Source organism: Apium graveolens, chromosome 4 (genome assembly GCF_009905375.1).
Source record: "Apium graveolens cultivar Ventura chromosome 4, ASM990537v1, whole genome shotgun sequence".
Taxonomy (NCBI): Eukaryota; Viridiplantae; Streptophyta; class Magnoliopsida; order Apiales; family Apiaceae; genus Apium; species Apium graveolens.
This window is the reverse complement of record NC_133650.1, coordinates 61395337-61414411: the sequence shown is the minus strand read 5'-3', so window position 1 is coordinate 61414411 and position 19075 is coordinate 61395337.

The following is a 19075-nucleotide window of genomic DNA, read 5'->3' as shown; positions in this document are numbered from 1 at the left end:
TCGAGGAAAAATTGGAAAACATCCCACTTCCTACCCTCAACTTCTACCTAGCCTCTACTGACTACAACCATAAGGAACCAAACATAATACAACAACATCGACAAATACTGCTCCACCAATGGTCCTACATGGTCATCACCATCTAACTATCCAAGATCTCTCTCAATATGGACTACATCCAACGAATGATCTTATAAACCCTCCGGGCCTCAACATCTGCATCACTAGTGGACGGTCCCTCGTCCAATCTCTTCCGACAAACTACTCCACCATCACGAACTATCCACTCGTCGTCCAACACTGAAGTCTGCTGCCTAGACTTACGAGCTAATCTATCCACCAAAGCTCTCAACTCTTGATATTAATACACATTTTGATTTCCTATCAAATTAGATATCAATATGAACTTTGATGCTCACAACATCCCATACTGAAGTCAACATCAATCATCTATATTAATACCACTTTTGATATTTAACAACAACCTAATTATCAACATCAATCAGAAACTAAATTAAAACCGCTATCGTCTGAAGTAGGGTCCTGAGAGAAGACATAAAATAGCAGCCACGAAACAACATTAGGGTTAAATAAACCTCCAACTGACTCAAAGCCCTAACTCAATTCACACTCTTATCCTATTCACTTAGACTACACCTAATAGTCTAACTCAACTCTATATGAGTCGAACACTCTCGCAATATAATTTCCCAATTACCCTTTATCCTAACTTGTCTCAGGGACTAGATCTTGTAACTCTGATACCAAACCTGTGACGACCTTAATCTCGGGGTTAGGAAATGAGGAATCACACACCATTAAACTAATAATATCAACAGATATATTAAACCCCGATTAACTACTAACAAGATCTACACAGTATTAAGTTTGAGACAAGATTGCAACTACCAACCAAAATAAATATATTACAACCCAAAATATTAATGAATTCAATTTCATTCGATTCCTAAATGGAACCGACAAATAACACATTGAATCTGAACCAACTTAAAGAATCTTTCCATCTATTACGCATGCTCACACTCACTGCTACCTGCTCTGGCATCTGGAAACCTATGACATGGTAGGGACTTCCTGGAACGCCCATGCAAGCTGAACGTCTAAATCTAGCCATCTTCTTTCTTAACTGCTATGGTTAGAGCAAAGCAAATATAAATGAGTACAAAAGCTCAGCAAATAACTATATAGCAGTTCTATAAAACAATAATAATAACAATAGCAAAATCTGAGGCATTCTACTTTTAAATTTCTAGGTGGAAGATTTCTATCTTTGGCTATACAAAGGTTATGAAGAAAGGTTTGGGCTTTCAAGAATCAAGGATCAAGATAGGGTGAAAGTCGACATTCATCGCAATTCAATAGCAGAAATCATATCAGAAAAGCATAACAATATCATGGAACAAGATATATGATATCATGGCATCATTATTCAAATCAAAACTTTTTAACCAAAATATTGCTCAAAATCATTTTAAGACGCTACGGATTACAGTCGGTGATCAGCCGTGGAGTAATCCCGAACCGCGTTGGGTTCTCAAATATAATGGGATCCCTAGGCTATATGTGAGCCTATCAATAAGTGTGAAAAGGACTTACGTCTAGGTCTAATCCACTAAGTTAAGAAAACATTTTTGCTCATTTGGCAATTATACTTTTAAAAACTTTGCATTTTTATAAGAATTAGATGTCAGAAAGAATAACATTTCAAAAGTTCTTAAGGCATGAAAGAATCATGTCAATCTTTAAGGGATTCTAAACAATAAGACTACGATCAACAATCAAAGGATTAGGATTACGAGATTCTTATCAAAAGAAGAACCATCCTCATACTAGAGGGGTCATCAAGGATGAATATCAATGATTCAACAATTAAGGAAGAAGTATTGAAAAAGAGTTATAACGATAATCAACAAAGGTAGGGGTGTCTGATATCAAGTGTAGTACATAGCGTACATCCAGTTACAAAGTTTGGAGATGGAAACAAAGGATAGTTATCAAACAAAGGTAGTTTAAGGAATTCGAATTATAAGCAATATTCAATATAAGGAATTATTGAAGCAATACTAGAAATCAAGTTTGAGGTATACAAGGGAATTAATCAACAAGGCAAAGGTATTCAAGTTAATGAAGAATTCAGGTTAATCAAAATATTTTGCAAGGAAATTAGTAAAGGTTCTATTAGGGTTTACGAGATCATTGGGTGACAAAGGAAATAGGAAATGTAATAGGGTATGAATCAATTAAATTGTTATAAACGGGACAAACATGATCCAACAACAAGTTACCACAAGAATCAATATTAGGATTTCTCAGAAATCAATAACAGGTTTATCACAAGTATTAAAAAGGATCACTACTTTATCATGGCATTATTAATATCAATTCATAAGACAAGGCAGAGTTACTTACCTTAAATCGCTTTCCTGCTTTACTGAAATTAAAACTGAACTACTGAAGCTGAACTACTGCCACCTAAGTTTCATTTCCCTTTTCTAGCCTGAATGCCTCCACTATTTAAATCTTTTTAATAGCAAAAGTCGAACCTATCTCCAAAACAAACCAAGAAAATCACATAACTCATGTACTATACTCTCTCTTAATGTCATACACTAAGAAATTATATTTTCTTAGATATAACCAAAAGATGTTGATGCAAAAACTCCCTTAAACGCTTACATGAAAAGAGTATATGGATAGAGAATTGAAAAAGATAAAGATTAATGGCAAGATGTTTGAATTTTAAGTAGATTTTGGTGTTGCATGTAGGATAGAGAAAGAGAGAGAGTTCGGTGAGAGAGAGAAGAAGAGAGGGAGAGAGAGCGGAGAGAGAAGAAGGAGAGGGGAGAGATGAAAAATGATGTGAATGAAGTGGTGGTAGAAATGACAAGCCTTGTGTTTGATCCTCCCATGTGCTTATATTAGTGGAATTGTAAAATTACCAACCTACTCTTCTCTCACTACTAGCACAAAATGCATGCAAGGATGATATGGTAATTTGGTTAAGTTGAAATGAGATAGTGGGGTGGTTAATGACACAACTACCCTTCTCTTATATTGTGAGTGGAAATGCATGCAAGGGCAATTGGGTAATCTAATAATTATTAATCTAATTAATTACAAAGAATACATTTTATAAATAAAACCATAAATCTATAAATTAGAGGAGTGACATCATAAAATAGCTTAGAATTTTAGGAATTTAATAAAATCAAATTCGAATTTTATAAATAATAATAATTTTAAAAACTTTTTTTCTTAAAGAATAAAAATGCATTTATAACCTATATATATATAGCAATTAATGCACTTCTTATTTTCTAAAATTCCAAATAATATCGTACAAGCATATAATCACATAATCATGCACCTTAACATAGTTTCACATATCACGTTTCGTAATGAAATATACTTAATCATAAAATTTTCCTTTTTACTAATATTCCTTCTTCGCGTAACGGGTCGCGTCCTGACTGACGGCCCAACGCTGAGCGTTTTCAACTACGCTTCATAATCATTCTCTTTATACCAGTTGTCACGTCAAACTGGAATATAATATTTATTTAAATATTTCCATTCTCATATAATAACACAAAATTACACTTTACTCACATAATTAATTCACGAAAATTCACAGTCGTTACAATAATCATTGGAAATGTCATCATCTCAAACGGAGCTCTGGTAGATGGACTGAAGCACAATCTGTTGAGCATCACTCAAATTACTTACAGAGGTTTCTATGTTGTGTTCTATGACACTCACTGTGAAGTAGTTCATAAGATCACAAAGAAGATTGTTTTCAATGCCTACAGACATGGAAACATCTATGAAGCCAAACTTTATGCAAATACTGATGGTCCGGAAACTTGTCTGGTACTAAAGCATCAGTACATAAAATTTGGAAGAGAATGCACTCATGAAAAGGTTGCACTTGTGGTGGTATCAGGAAAGAAGGCAAATCATGATGATATTAATTCAAGATTATGATAATGCACAAGTTGAGGGGGAGCAATGTAAATTTATCAGGAAGTGACAGCACAGTTATAGGAGGAGCTTCGAATGGAACTGATCATGTAATTTACATTATTTTTTTAAAAATATATAATATACCAAGAGAATTGTGGGTGCTTTTGCCTAACAAAATGCCTCACAAGTACAGTTTTCCAAATCCTGACATTGTGGAACAGGGTACATCCAACCCTATTCCTGACCACAGTGTTCATTTTTCTTCACTTAAATCGAAACATTCTATCACCTTTGATTCTTCTAAAAAAGAATCAGTTGCAAAATCAAAGATAGTAGCTAAGACTGATGTGTCTCAGAGACAATCAGGTCTAATTATTGTTTCATATTCACCTAAATCATTGGAGACACAAGGTGGAGTAAGAAAGAAAAATGTTTTCTCATTAACAAGTATCAAGGAGAATGTAGGAAGAAAGAGAAGGAAGACTACAGCTTCTTTTAAGCTGGTAGATGAGCCATCAGACACTGTGAGTGACAGTGATGGTCCAATTGTGTTCAAGATGCCTGCTAGACCAGTGGAGGATATTGGTGTTATTGCAGAAGAAGACCAAATTTCAATTACAGCTGCTAAGCCTAAAAAAGGAGACTGATCAAGGCAGGAAAGAGTTTTAAAGCAAACAGATGGTCTTAATGTATTGGCTGATATTGCTCTGGATCAGGAATCAACAAAACCTGATAAGTCATCATCAAATCCTGACAGGTCTCTAGCAATTCGTGACAAGATAGTGAAAAATCCTGATCAGACAATTACTGATTCTCAAACAACCAAAGTTGTTGAAATTGCTCAGGAAGCTGGTCTGCAGAAGTCTTTCAAGAGAATAGAAAAGACTTCAACAGTTTTTCTCCGTAAAAAGACCAAGCTTTAATCACCACATAAGGGGTACAGTCCATAAGAACCATCTTCTCAAAGTGCAGATGCACCTGTTAATGCCCAGGCTACATAAGAACCACTTGCTCAAAGTGTAGTTGCAGTTAATCCAACAGATTCAGCAATAACAACATCAACAAAGAGAGCTAAACCAAACAACTAGTTTTAAATCCTTTCAGTCTGTTAAGCCCCCGAAGTTTAAAGGTGACGTGGACCCTGTGGTTGCTAGAAATTGGATTAAGGAAATGGAAAAGACATTTACCCTCATGCAAGTAAGTGATGATCTTAATACAGATTATGCGAGCTACTTTCTTAAGAATGAAGCAAATTATTGGTGGGAATCCACTCGTGTGTTGGAAGGAGAAGGCCCTGTTTCCTGGACGTGATTTATATAATTGTTCTTGGAAAAGTATTTTCCCGATTGTCTAAGGAATCAGTTGGAAGTCGAGTTTCTAGAACTGAAATAAGGTGGAAGAAGTGTGTTGGAATATGAGGCCAGGTTTATAGAATTGGCCCGATTAGTTCCTGAGTATGTAAGTGCGGAGATCCAGAAAGCAAGGAGGTTTCAACAAGGGTTGAAGCCTAAAATTTGCTGAGGAGTTGTGGCATTGCAACTCAAAATAAACTCTTCTGTAGTTCAGGCCGCCCTAGTAATGGAAAGTGACCAGAAGTTGGCTGTTAAGAAAGAGGGTGATAAGAAAAGGAAGTCTGAAGGTGTTATGGACGGGACATACCAAGGAGAATTTAGTCAGGAGTTGCAGAATCGGTTTGGCCAAAACATGAGTAAGAGATTCCGGAGACAGAGTTTCTCTCAGGCTAGGTCTAATGCTACTTCAGTTGCTTCCACTCCAGCCCAGTCAGTCAAGTCAACAGTGGATTGCAAGTCCTGTAACAGGAGACACAGTGGGTCGTGCAAAAAGAATGTTCAATATTTCAAATATGGTCATAAGGGTCATTATGCGTCGGAGGGCAATCCAGAAAATCCAGGAGTTACATGTTACAATGTGGAAAAGTTGGGCATATTGCAAGGAGTTGTAGAACGGTTACTCAAGATACTACATCCCAAGGGCCAACATCTAGCACAGCTAGAGGCAAAACTTTCAAAAGGACCAAGAGACCGAGCGTTTAGAATTTGGACGTAGTTGCAGCTGATATGATACCCTTCAAGCTAGAAGAGTTCGGTGTGATTTTAAAAACCGATTGGTTGACCTGTTATAAGGAAAATATTGATTTTTTAGAAGAAGTGAATTGTAAAGTGTACGGAAGCCAATAGTAAGGTAAGTTTCTAAGTGCAGGAGAAAGATAATAAGTTCTTCCAATCATGCGAGAAAAAGAGTTAATAAGCCATGAATATAAGGTAGATCCACCATATGTAGAGATACGAAGAAAAAAAGTACTTAAGCTGGAAGAAGTTTGAGTAATAAATGAATGCGCTAGAGTTTCTCTAGAGGCCAGTAGAAATGAAGGAATTAGTTAAGTAACTGCAGAAATTATTAAAAAGGGGAGGTGATCATACCAGATATACCTCTGTAGGGTGTACCGGTGATGTTGTTGGAGAAGAGGAATCAAAATATGAGATTATGTACCGATTATTGGAAAATTTAAAAGATGATAAATTAGAATAAGTAACCCCTATATAAGAATTGATTATTCATATGACCTTATTTAAGGATTGTGTTATGCTCTAAGTTGACTCAAGACCCAGCCTAAGGGCATATCAAAGACTGCGATTAGAACAAGTTATGAGTGTTGCAAGTTTCGATGATATTATGTGGGGTAACAAGTGTATGAGTCGTCTCTAAGGATTTATAGAACATAGTCTATAAGGAGTACTTGGATAAGAAAATTGTATTTATTGATAAAATATTCAGCTATTCAAAGAATAAGAAAGTTTATATAGAACGCCCAAGGATTTTCCTACGAAGATTAGAAGGGAAGCAACTATACATTAAGTTTCAAGTATGAATTTTGGCTGAGATTAACAAAAGATTCTGATTATTCCACTAATAACCACCTAAGCAAAGCCGATGTAGTTACAGATGCCTTGTACAGACGGAAAGGATTGAATGTAATTAAGATCATGGAAAAATTAATAAGAGAATTGGAAAGAGTGAAAGTTGAAGTTCGAATACCTGAAGGTGACAAGAAGAGAATATAAGAGATTACTTTTCAGTCTTAACGGATGGAAATGATTAGGAGGTGTGCGAATATTGGAAACTAAGTTGAAAGTGAGTACCATCTAGCATCTTTAGTCGAAGGGTCAAAGTGAGAGGACGTTCAGGAGATATAAGATATGTTGAGGGTATATATGTTGGGTTTAAAAAGGAAACCGAGGTAATCACCCACCATTGTTTAAGTTTTCCTATGCTAATAATTATCATATTAGTAGGGGAATGCTACCTTGCGAAGCCTTGTATGGACATGAGTGTGGGTCCCCACACTAGTGAGAGAAAGTGGGAGTAGAGATGTTGTAAGGTCCTGAGTTGAAGCAGCTTGGGATAGAAAAAGAAAGAAGGCGGATTTGCATCGAAAGAGTATGGATATAGAAATAGGATCAATTGTAGCGATAAAAGTTTCACCTTGGAAGAGATTGGTTAGGTTTGATTAGAAGGGGAGAGTTGAGTCCTAAAAATACGGAACCGTTCAAAGTATCGAGAAAGATAGATAAAGTTGCTCATGAGTTAGTATTACCGCTGCAGTTGCAGCAAATTTATAGTGTGTTCCACATGTCAATGTTAAAGTGATTTGTTTCTGATTCGAACCAAGTCATTGATTAGGAGCAAATGGGCTCTCATCCAAATTTGTTCTGCGTAGAGTGATTGATCCAAATTCTAGATCGTTAAGAGCGAGTCCTCAGGAATGGGTTTATATATATAGTAAGTATGCTTGAATAAATCCTCGAATAGAAGAGTCTACTTGAGAGTTAGAATCAGATATGCTCGACAAATATTCTCGTTTGTTTAGTTAGTTAAGATTAGATTCTTAGGACATAATCTTTTTATGCGGGGAAGGATATAACGACTCGTATATTTTCTTATTATTTAAATGTGTGTTTATGGAATTATTAAATAAATAAATTATTGTATAGCTCTTGTCAGCTATGTGTTGTTTTATTATTATCTATGGGTGATTTGTGGTCTACAGGGTTGTTCGCGTAATTAATTATTGAGCCGTATTGTTATTGTTTTATTTTTAAAAGTGGTTTTATTATAGATTTGTTTCCATAAATATCTGGATTATCCCTAAAATTGTTGTTATGCTTTTATAATTACAATAATTATTTTTGGAATTTTATTAAATTTAGAAATCAATATTTCATCAATTATTTAGCCTTGTATAATTTTTTGATTATGTTTAAGTGTAATTTCCATATTAAATTCAGAAATGTCTCAAAAATCGTGAAACTCATATTTTTTTAAGTTTGGATTATTCTGGGAATTTTAAAAATATTTTCGAAATTTTTGGGATTAATTTTACCCGCATGTTGATTCCTTTAATTGATAAAAGCGGGTATAAATTGCTTTCAGAATTTTTTTTAAAATTACGAAAGTTATGTTTTTATAAACTTCGGGATATTTGTAATATTTTAAGACTATTTTCGTGATTTTCTGAATGTTTTAAGTGCAGCTCGGTTCGTTAATTGTGAAATGCGGGTACGAGTTGCATTTCAAAAATACTTTAAAAATTATGAAAAAAATATTTTTATTAACCTTGAAATATTTGTGATATTTTAAAATTAATTTGGAATTTTTCAGGATTATTTTTATTCGCGCGATGGTTCGTTAATTGCAAAAACGGGGCCAAATAGGGCTGTTAGAAAGCTGTCAGAAAAGGAAAAATGACATGTGTCAAGTGCTGGGAACTTGCACAGGTGCATGGAATTTTCTAATTGGTGGGTTGCTACTGTGTTGATAACCATGAAAACCAAACAACAGATAAATACACACAAAATTTACATCTCTGTTTTATATCTCTCACAGCTCCATCTCCCTGATCTTACTCTTCCCCACGTCTGTTCCCCTGTTGCTGAGATTTTTGGCCACCTTGATTTTTTCGGCCCCCGTTTCTGCTTTTGCCGTTTAATTGCTTCGGCTCCGGTCATTTCTCTCCTGTTCTTGACTTTGCTGTCGCTGCCGCCCCATCTCCGATTGGTCGGGTTGCTTAGTCTGTTCTACATGATTGTGTATGTATATATATATATACATAGGTATATATGTATGTGTATTTCAGTTGGGTGTGTTGACGCTGTGTTCTTGAATTTCGGCCGGTGATTGTTTTCCGGTTGTATTGTTGCCGCACTTCATTTTCTGTTATGTGTTAAGATTGGTTCGAATTTTTCTTTCTTGAATTTCTTTTGCAGGAAAAACATTTACTTGATTATTTTAATGATATAAATTACTTGCGATCAAAATTTTATTGGCAAAACCCGTGATTGGAATCCGAACCGGGTACCTCCGGGTTTTACCGCCGTCAGCGATGAACATCGGTGAGCTGACGGTGGACTGTGATGATCGTTATCTATGTCCTAATATTAATAAATATAAAAGTAATAAATGTATAAATTTTATTTAGTTTGATGCAAAATATTAGTTAAATATTATTATTCTAGGTTATTGAATTAGGAGTTGTAATTGTTTGATTGTGCTTGAATTAAGTTATGATTGCGATTGGGATTTGTGGGATTGGATTGTGGTGGTTAAAAATTATTTTGAAGACTCGAAAATATTTTTAAGAATGTTTGGAGTAATGTTGATTTAATGAAATAAATCAATCCCGATATATTAGAAAATATCTGAATATTTTTATTTAAATAATATTCCCATTAGGATAATCCTTATAAAAATAATTGAAGTAGAAGTTTTAAAACTTATACCTGAAATGAATAATAAATAACCAAAGATATACTTATACGAAAGTACGATCTTTATTTGAATAATCGAAAATACGTTTGATTATCGAAACATTATTCTTTAATAAAATAAAGAATATTATTTAATAAAAGAAGCGGAGTCATAAGTCCTCGAATGAATATTCAAAATAATATTCATTAATAAAATAAGTGGAGTCATAAGTCCTCGAATGAATATTCAAAATAATATTCATTAAATAAAATAAAGTTATCGAATAAACATTATTCGATTAATAGTTTTGAAAACTATATCTATATATATATAAATATATATATATATAATATACCCGGGAACATCGACTCCCGGTTTAGAAAATATCCACCTTTGGGTCCCCTATACTAAGGGTATACGCAACTACTGCTTATCTCTAGCATAGGTATTATGCAACTATAAGCATTTGAATCAACAATTAGATATCAAGATTACGAAACAGACATGCATATATACCATATCACATGCTCCAATATATCGCAAGATTTGCTAATAACAACCATGCACTTATCACAAGATAATGTATATACATATAATTACATCACAACAACAATATAACGGGTAGAAAACTTGCCTGAGTGTTTCCGGATAGACTTAAGCTTAGAGTGGGTCCCATAACCTATGAACAACAACATAAGTCGGAATTAAACCCCGGTCGGTTAAGAAACTATACTTTAACCAATTGAACCTTAATGTTCGCTTATGCGCTTAACGGTTCACTTAAGTCGCTCGAGTACCCTCGGCTCCACCATTTTTAATAAATTAACCATTAAGAGTTTTAAGGCGATTCTTTCGCGAGTACCCTACCAACTGCCTAACCCACTTTACATAATTTTTTCATACTCCAATTAGTCATTTAAGGGCCTTAACCAAGGTTTCAAAGTAAGGCGAGGGGTAATAGTTCGGTCGCGAAATGCCGTTACTTAAAACGGTCGTTTCTCCTAAACCGTACATCGGATTCAAGCGAACCATATATCAAAACGAAGCTCGTAACATGAACTATCTAATAATGGAAATGGTCAAAACCTAACAGTGAGTTCACGTGTCCTGATGTTAAGAACAAAAACAGTCTAAAGTAAATCGGGCATTACGACGGCTATGTTTACGCGATTACCAAATTTTATACTACTCCAAATCAATTCACAATCAACCCTCAATCATTATTACAACCAAACTCCATCCATACACTACTACAACAGCCCCAACATCTCAAGATTTCCAATTTATACTACTTCTCAATCATGAAATAAGAGCTTACTTAAGTTCATTAACTAATAATCAAGATTTACAACTCCAAAAACATCACAAAACCAACCAATCTCTAAATACACAATAATCATGCCTCTCATGAACTATACTACTCATAATAAGCTCTTAACATTCAATAATAATGCTAGGTTAAGAGATTATACCTTCCTTGAGAGTAGGAGTAACTAATGAGCTTGAAACAACCTTGGAAAATCCTTACTAAAGCTTTATCTAAACAAAAACACAAGATCAAAATTTCAAGTTATTAAAAAAAACTATTCACTCTCTTCTTCCATGAATTATAGGAAGAGATTGTGAAGGAATTTGAAGCTTAGATTCATAGGATATCTATATCTATGTACAAGGAACCTTGGATAATTACCTCACTAATTAACAAAGCTTGGAACTTGAATTTGAGTTTTCTTTCTTTTGAAAAAGAAAAGAGGCCGAGAGCTTCTTCTTGAATAATGAAAGTCAAATTATGTTTTGTGATTTGTGATTTGTTTAGCTTGGTTGTTTTGCTTTGGTTTTGATTAATTAACCTTTTAACCATGGTAAATTTTGTGTGGTTTATAATCAACCAACACTTCCTTGCCTTTTTGGTCATGCTTATGTCATCTTCCTATGTCATCTTCCCACAATTCTCCTCTTCTTGTTGGTGTGGTGACATCATCATCACTAACCTCTTTCATTAACTCCTAATTACTTGGCTAATGACCGCTGATCTGTTATACGGTTCGCTTAACTTTCATTCTTATTACTTGGGTTTCCTTAACCTTTCTCAATATATTATATTCCTTTTATGATCCTCTCTTATAATCCTTGAATTTAAATCCTTTTTATCCTGTTACCTTATACTCAATTCTTTCAGTATCTGGTGAATTTTTGGGAAAAATCCAAGTGTTCGAATTTGGATTCTGACGATCTTTACATACACTTATATACCATATAGAGTACTAATAAGATCTCAGAATAACAGTAAAAGAACCTCTACAAAGTGTGGCATGAAAAGTTTTCTTATTCAGCATAATCAACAAAAAATTCATAAGGGTTACAAAAAGTTCAAAATTTTGGGGTTATTACAGTCTCCCCTCCTTAAAAGGATTCCGTCCCGGAATCAAATAGAAAAAAATGGGGGTACTTTTCTAGCATTGCGCTCTCTAGTTCCCAAGTTGATTCTTCCACATTATGATTCTGCCATAACACTCTGACTAGCTTGATCACTTTGTTCTGAAGCACCTGCTCCTTCTTATCCATAATCTTTACTGGTTTCTCCATGTAAGTCAGATCTGGTTGCATATCCACCTGCTCATACTCCACTATGTGTCTGGCATCCCGATGATACTTCCTTAGCATTGACATATGGAACACATTATGAACTTGTTGTAGGTTCTGGGGTAAGGCTAGCTCGTAAGCTAACTCCCCAAACCGTCTTAATACCTCAAAGGGGTCAACAATTCGTGGGCTTAGCTTTCCTTTCTTTCCGAATCTCATTCATCTTTTCCAAGGGAATACCTATAACATCACTAGGTCCCCTACTTCCTATTCTTTGTCCTTTCGTGTCAATTCAACATACTTCTTATGTCCATCTTGGGCTACTACCAGCCGTCCTCTGATTAGATTTATTATATCCTTGGTCCCTTGGACCACTGCTGGTCCGAGCATCTTGCGCTCTACAACTTCATCCTAACATAAGGGAGATCGACATTATCTTCCCTCAAGGATCTCATAAGGCGACATCTCGATACCGGACATACGATCTATTGTCGTAAGAAAACTCAATCCGTGCTAAGTGACCATTCCAAATTCTTTCAAGACTATTGCACAGACTCTCATCATAGCTTCTAGCATTATAGCTTTTGCTTCTCAACACCCATTCTTTTCCATTTCATAATCATTACTATCTTCCGTTCCTAATATTATACTGGTTACACTTTTGCTCGTTAGAGTTCTATAACCTTTTAATAACCACGTCAACCTTAGTATTACGAACGTGTTAGATTCGGAATACCACCGCACTAATACTACTCCTTTCTAGCTGCTTCTATCTTTGAAAGCTTAATCCATCATATAGAAGTAACAGAATTTATTGAGAGATCACTATGATCATGAACACTTGTTATATCGCATAGTTAGTACAGAAGGTGGCCAGCCTTTAGTACTTGACAAGCAATTAAACAATATATGGTATCCTACTAGGCTTCTATCACACGGATAGATAGTCATTCGGCAATACCTCCCCTTCTGGAAGGGTTGTTCTTCTCAGCTTATACAAAATGAAAAGGAGAGAAAGAGCGAATTGAAGAGAATTGTATAAAAAAACACTGCCACAAAACATCTGGCTTGGAATCTACCCCTGAACTATAGAGGTTTATCATAGGAGAATAAAACATATATATGTATATATCTCAATATCAAGTATTATCGCATCATATTTCACGTGTCTGAATATTTACTATTCCGTCCATCGTTCTATGGACCCATGCTCTTGCTCGAGCTTATAAACAATCACCTTTGAAACTCCCTCAACATTAAAAATCGAATCTGGGATTTCATTCTAGACATCATCGTTATTAGAATTCTATGCTTGCATCGCAACCTTCCTCGTATAGTAATACGACTCTCTATTGATAAGAAGGAATAAGTATTCAATAGGTAGATAATCTACTTAATTAGTCTATCAATGATAACTTATACACCACCATGACCCGATTAGTGGTACTCAATCTCAACATCCATTCCAATACAACTCTCACAGTTGTAAGTAATCGGCTCATTACTCGTAGAATCATTCCTGCATTACTATGGTCCACCGTTGACCTACTGTAATCGTTCGTTTTCCATGAAGTCTTAATAGCTAACCATACGGAGTCCATACCTGCCGTATCGGGTTCTTCTGAGGAGGTAACATAATTACCATTCATGATTCATGAAGAACACTCTAGATCCTTATGTACATACATGACATGAAGCAGATAAAATTGCAGAAGAGTTTCAATCAAAGCAACGATAGCAGGTTAATACCATTCTTAATCATATGCCTTCGATAGAAGACTTAACTTAAAGGTTCGTTTAGTTCTTTTGAAACATGGTCCTGGCTTATTCTCAAGATAGTACCTTCTAAGATAGATAGCCCGCTCACGGTGATTTACATGAATTAAACATTTACCAAACTACTATTATGGTTGAGTATCGCACAATCATCAGAAGGAATGTCAATCTTCAACACCATAATACAACCTTCACGGATTTGACCATTATCACTGTATTCCTATGGCATGAGCGCCTATAATTGTCCTCTTACACTTAAAGTGTCGGCCACCTCTTTGGCCTTTTCTGATAGTAAAATTTCCTTACAATCAATGTCTTATAAATGATCTTCAACTAAATTTTCTACCTCATTTTCAATCACTGCTTGTGTGAAGATGCTCTTCCGTACGCTTTGGTGAAAAAAGTATATCACCATTTTTCCATAAGTTGTTGCCTCGGTCTTTTTAGAGGTTAACATTGTCACGATTGACTCTTGATCATACTTAGGACGTCTCTTATTTTGGGTCCTTCTTGATTTCACCAATCTCGACCCTTATTGGGTCAATCTATATTTTCTTATGGTTCAACACGTGTCCCACCTGGCATTATTATAATTGCGTCACATTTCCTTTATCAAAATTTTTATTCTTGAAAACTTTGAATATTACCTTTTTTCCTTGTAAAACCTCTAAGGTTATCCTTGAATCGTTCCTCCTGTATTCCCTAGATACAGGGCATATCAAAATACCATTTACTAATACTAGAACCATTGTCTATTTACTTCTGAAAAATTTCTCTACTGATCTTTAAAGGTTGTTGTTACTTTAGTCCTTCATTCCATACTACCCAAACTCATAATGTCCCTATTAAGGGTGAAATGCCAACCTTTATGCATTCCCCTAGGGTTCATCTCAAGTTATCGAAGTTATATCCTTAATTCCACCTTTAAAAAGGTACTTGCATCCTTCCATGGATAAATCAAGTCATATATCCTTGATCGATTATATTATTCAATCATTCCCACCTCGATAGTCTATACCAATTTCACGATAGCATCCTTATTCAAACTGAGATCAACCCATATGGCCTTCAAAAGTTAACAATGGTTACCCGCTTTTCTTTCCTAATTTGGTAATGACAACAGGGATGTTTTGGAAGATATTGTTCGTGTTCAACGTGAACTTCTTCTTAATAATTTCTCAATTACTTTTGTTGTTTATCTCAACAGTCATCTCAATGTTGGAATATCTTTCATACCTGGCATCTCCCTTTCTAGGTATCATCCCACCGGTCTTACACTTCACATTCTTGAAGGTCACTTCCTTCATCCAATTTTCCTAATTTCTTACCTTCTTGTCTCCTCAATCTATCCGCGTCTCATTATTTATCCTTCGAATTATCTCAAGGTTTCCTCGAATCCTCCCAACTTACAAGGGATAAAATATATGTACCTCTTATGCCTTTAACCATCAATTTTAACTCATAGTGAATCACCCTCATCCTGACGATTACATACTTTTCTATTTCTAATGCTAAGAGTCTTTAGGGTTTCCTCATACCCAACTCCCTTATCATTCCTCAAACTGTATTGCCTTTTTATTTCTTCCCACTTCAGTTTCTCTTTATTTTCCTTTCTCTTACAATCATTTCATGAACCCACTACTCATTGACTTCAAACATCACGTCGTTCTAGGATTCTTGTCATCAGAACGAATCTTGACAACTTTTAAAAATTAGCTTCATAATTCATCATACTCGTCCACCTTTGTTCTGGCTCTAAAGCTTTTACACTATCTCTATAACCTTGGGAATTACTTTTCCGAAAATAATTGATTGAACTTTAATCAGTTTATTCTAACCTCTGGCTTCGTGCCTTTCTTGGTCTTTCACCAGCGGGTGGCCTCTCTCTTAGGAAGGTAAGTGACAAAAATAGTCTTTTGCTCTTCGTCAATCATTTAGAATCTCAAATGATTCCTATATTTCCTTTAGCCAGGCTCTTGCCTCGATTGGGTCAACCTGTTCCTTGGAACTCTGAGAGCTTAGCGACTTAAAGGTCCTGAAAGAATTTCCCACCGCACTGTCTCCTCAGGGTGGTGGTTGGAGATAATAGTCTAAGTTCTTTTGTTTTAGACAGGTCCATGAATCGTCGTATAGAAGTACCGTCTCGGGTCTCCTTTCCTTACTCGACTTTCTGTTTCCTTAATATAAAATGTTTCATCCTTCTCCCATACTTGGGGTTATCTTATACGTTAAAATCCTTGTTTTCCACTTCATTATGTTATGGGCCCCTTCTTTCTTAATGGCGACCTCCCTGACTATCACATTCAGGGTTTGCCCTAAATCTTATTCCTCGAGCTATGGATTTCATCTAAGATTCAGTCCTTAAGCTCTTAAACGTTTGGAACCCAAATTCTGTAGGAATACCTCGTTATTCCTTTATCATCTTTCTTGGTATTAATCTCTTCTCCAGTCATTGACTCTCTGCCTTCATTCATCACTTTTTCTTGGCACAATATGATCTTTTTCGATAATTCGTGCTGTATTGCAATCTCAAACAGCGTTTCAGTACCGGCTCCGGTTACCTTCACTTCTATTTCCATTTTCTCAAAATCTCTTATCAACTCTCCCAAAGACATTTTCATCTTGAGTCTCTCCTTTATACTAAGGGCATTAGCCACCATTTTGGCTTTCCCTAGATGATAAAGAATCTCATAATCGTAATCCTTGATTAGCTCTAACCACCTCCTCTGGTGCATGTTGAGCTCTTTCTGCATGAAAAAGCACTAGAGCACTTATGGCTTGTGTAAATCTCGCACTTCTCTCCGTACAAGTAGTGTCTCCAATCTTTAGGGCAAAACTATTGCCATGAGCCCAAGCTCATGGGTGGGGATATCGAATTTTATATTCCCTTAATTGTCTTGACGCGTACGCGAGTACCTTGTTGTGCTGTATAAGAGCACCCTAATTCCTTATGCAAAGCGTCACTACAAATCACAAAATCTCCTTTTTCCATCCGGAAATGCTAACATAGGGGCCGTCACCAATCTTTGCTTCAGTTCTTGAAAGCTATTCTCGCATTCTCTGTCCATTCAAACTTCTCAGTCTTACGAGTAAGCCGCGTTAAAGGGGCTACTATCTTTACAATCTTGAACGCACCTCCGGTAGTGACCGGCCAATCCTACCTCTGGTAGTTTCCCTAACCATGGTCATCAATTCCTCAGTGTATTCATTCTTTTCAGGATCCTCCACGGAATCCTCCTCAGCAACAATCCCTTCTAGGACAACATCCTCAACCGCTACATCCTCAATATGAACATCATCCGGTCCTGCGTTAGCATGCTCTATCGGATCCACAATCTGATCTCCAATAAGTAATAAAACATCATCGCGCTGTTTCTCCTCAACCTCAGGGTTCGGAGTCCCGCTACCATATACGATAACGAACTACGCTTCTATCACGATATTTATAAGGGTTCCCATAAGGGTTTTAACTGTCAGTACTATGTTAGGTAGTCCGACTATGAACTTGGAAAGAGTTCTTATTATCTTAGTGAACTTATTATTTTAACGTCACATCATCTCTGAGGTTTATAACGCTTAGCTCTGATACCATTTCTGTAACACCCCCAAATTCGGGGTCGGGGATCCGGGTTGTCACGAGTTCTATTTCCCTTTATAATACTTAATCTTAATAATTAATCAACTACTGCGTACTGTGACCCCATTATACACACACACCACAAGTTATAGTCTCAGAGATGAGTATCCAAAAATAACACAAGTCATTTTATTCCACAATTATAAACCATTACACCTTAAAAGGGTTTCTGAATAAATTTACATATTCTTTGCCATTAATACAATTCATAAGTATACATAAGTCTGGTACAACAAAAGTTGAAAGCCTAGCCTATTGGTAGTTCCTACCTCAGCTACAACGGCATCAACGCCTACAGGAAACTGCGGAACATTTCCTATCCGCTCACGAATTGGGAGCTTGGTCATGTTCATCTTGTCTATCTGTTGTTGTGTAATGAAAGAAGAAAGCAAGGGTGAGCAACAAACCCACGAAAATAATATGTATAATGATTTATAATATGTGAGCATCCTCATAGTACTCATGAAAGTCTTGGTCAAGTAAAAAATGAACCAAGTTTGATATCTTAACGCGACCAAGTCGCAAAATATTCAGTATATATGTATATATACTTTTCAAAATCTTGGAAGTCCTCTTACATGCATAATATACACAGAGTTCCAGTTTATAACTGTATAAAAATATCGTTGCAAGGTGATTTCATATATCTACCTTGTCTCAACATTTTTGTGAAAATCTTTGTCATGCATAAGATAATCATTAACCAGATATAAGTTGAAAAGATGAAGTTACAAGATACTCTAATATACTTTTATCTTTTCCGGATACTACTTGAACTACCACCGTTCAAGGTATCATTAGTTTCAAAAGTTCATCACACTGATGAGACTATAAGATAAGACTTGAATAGATTCAATCTTTGAATTATCATTTGAAAGAAATGAAGTTATGAGATACTTCATTAAGTCCCGATATATAGATACACCTATATATATACATTTCATACACTCCTTGAAAACCTCTGTTATGAAAATTATAAACAGAGTTACAATATCCAATGAATTTGGAATGGAGAAAACCTTGGCATAAACCTGATATCTTGTTGATCAGGCAAAGATACCAATAAGTAACCTATTCTACTAGTAGATGGATGAATCCCCCACTGGTCATCACCCTGGCCTCATTAGGACTTTGTGCTGGACCGCCACCCGGCCTCTTACGCGTTGATGGGCTGCCACCCAGCCACTTACACTTTGATAGACCGTACCCCGGCCTGTCGCTTATGCTGACTCAATTAGATGGACTTACTTCCCGAACGTTGGGTAAGTAATCAATTCATTTATCAAAATAGCAACCTTGTTGCGAATATAAAATACACCACAGAGT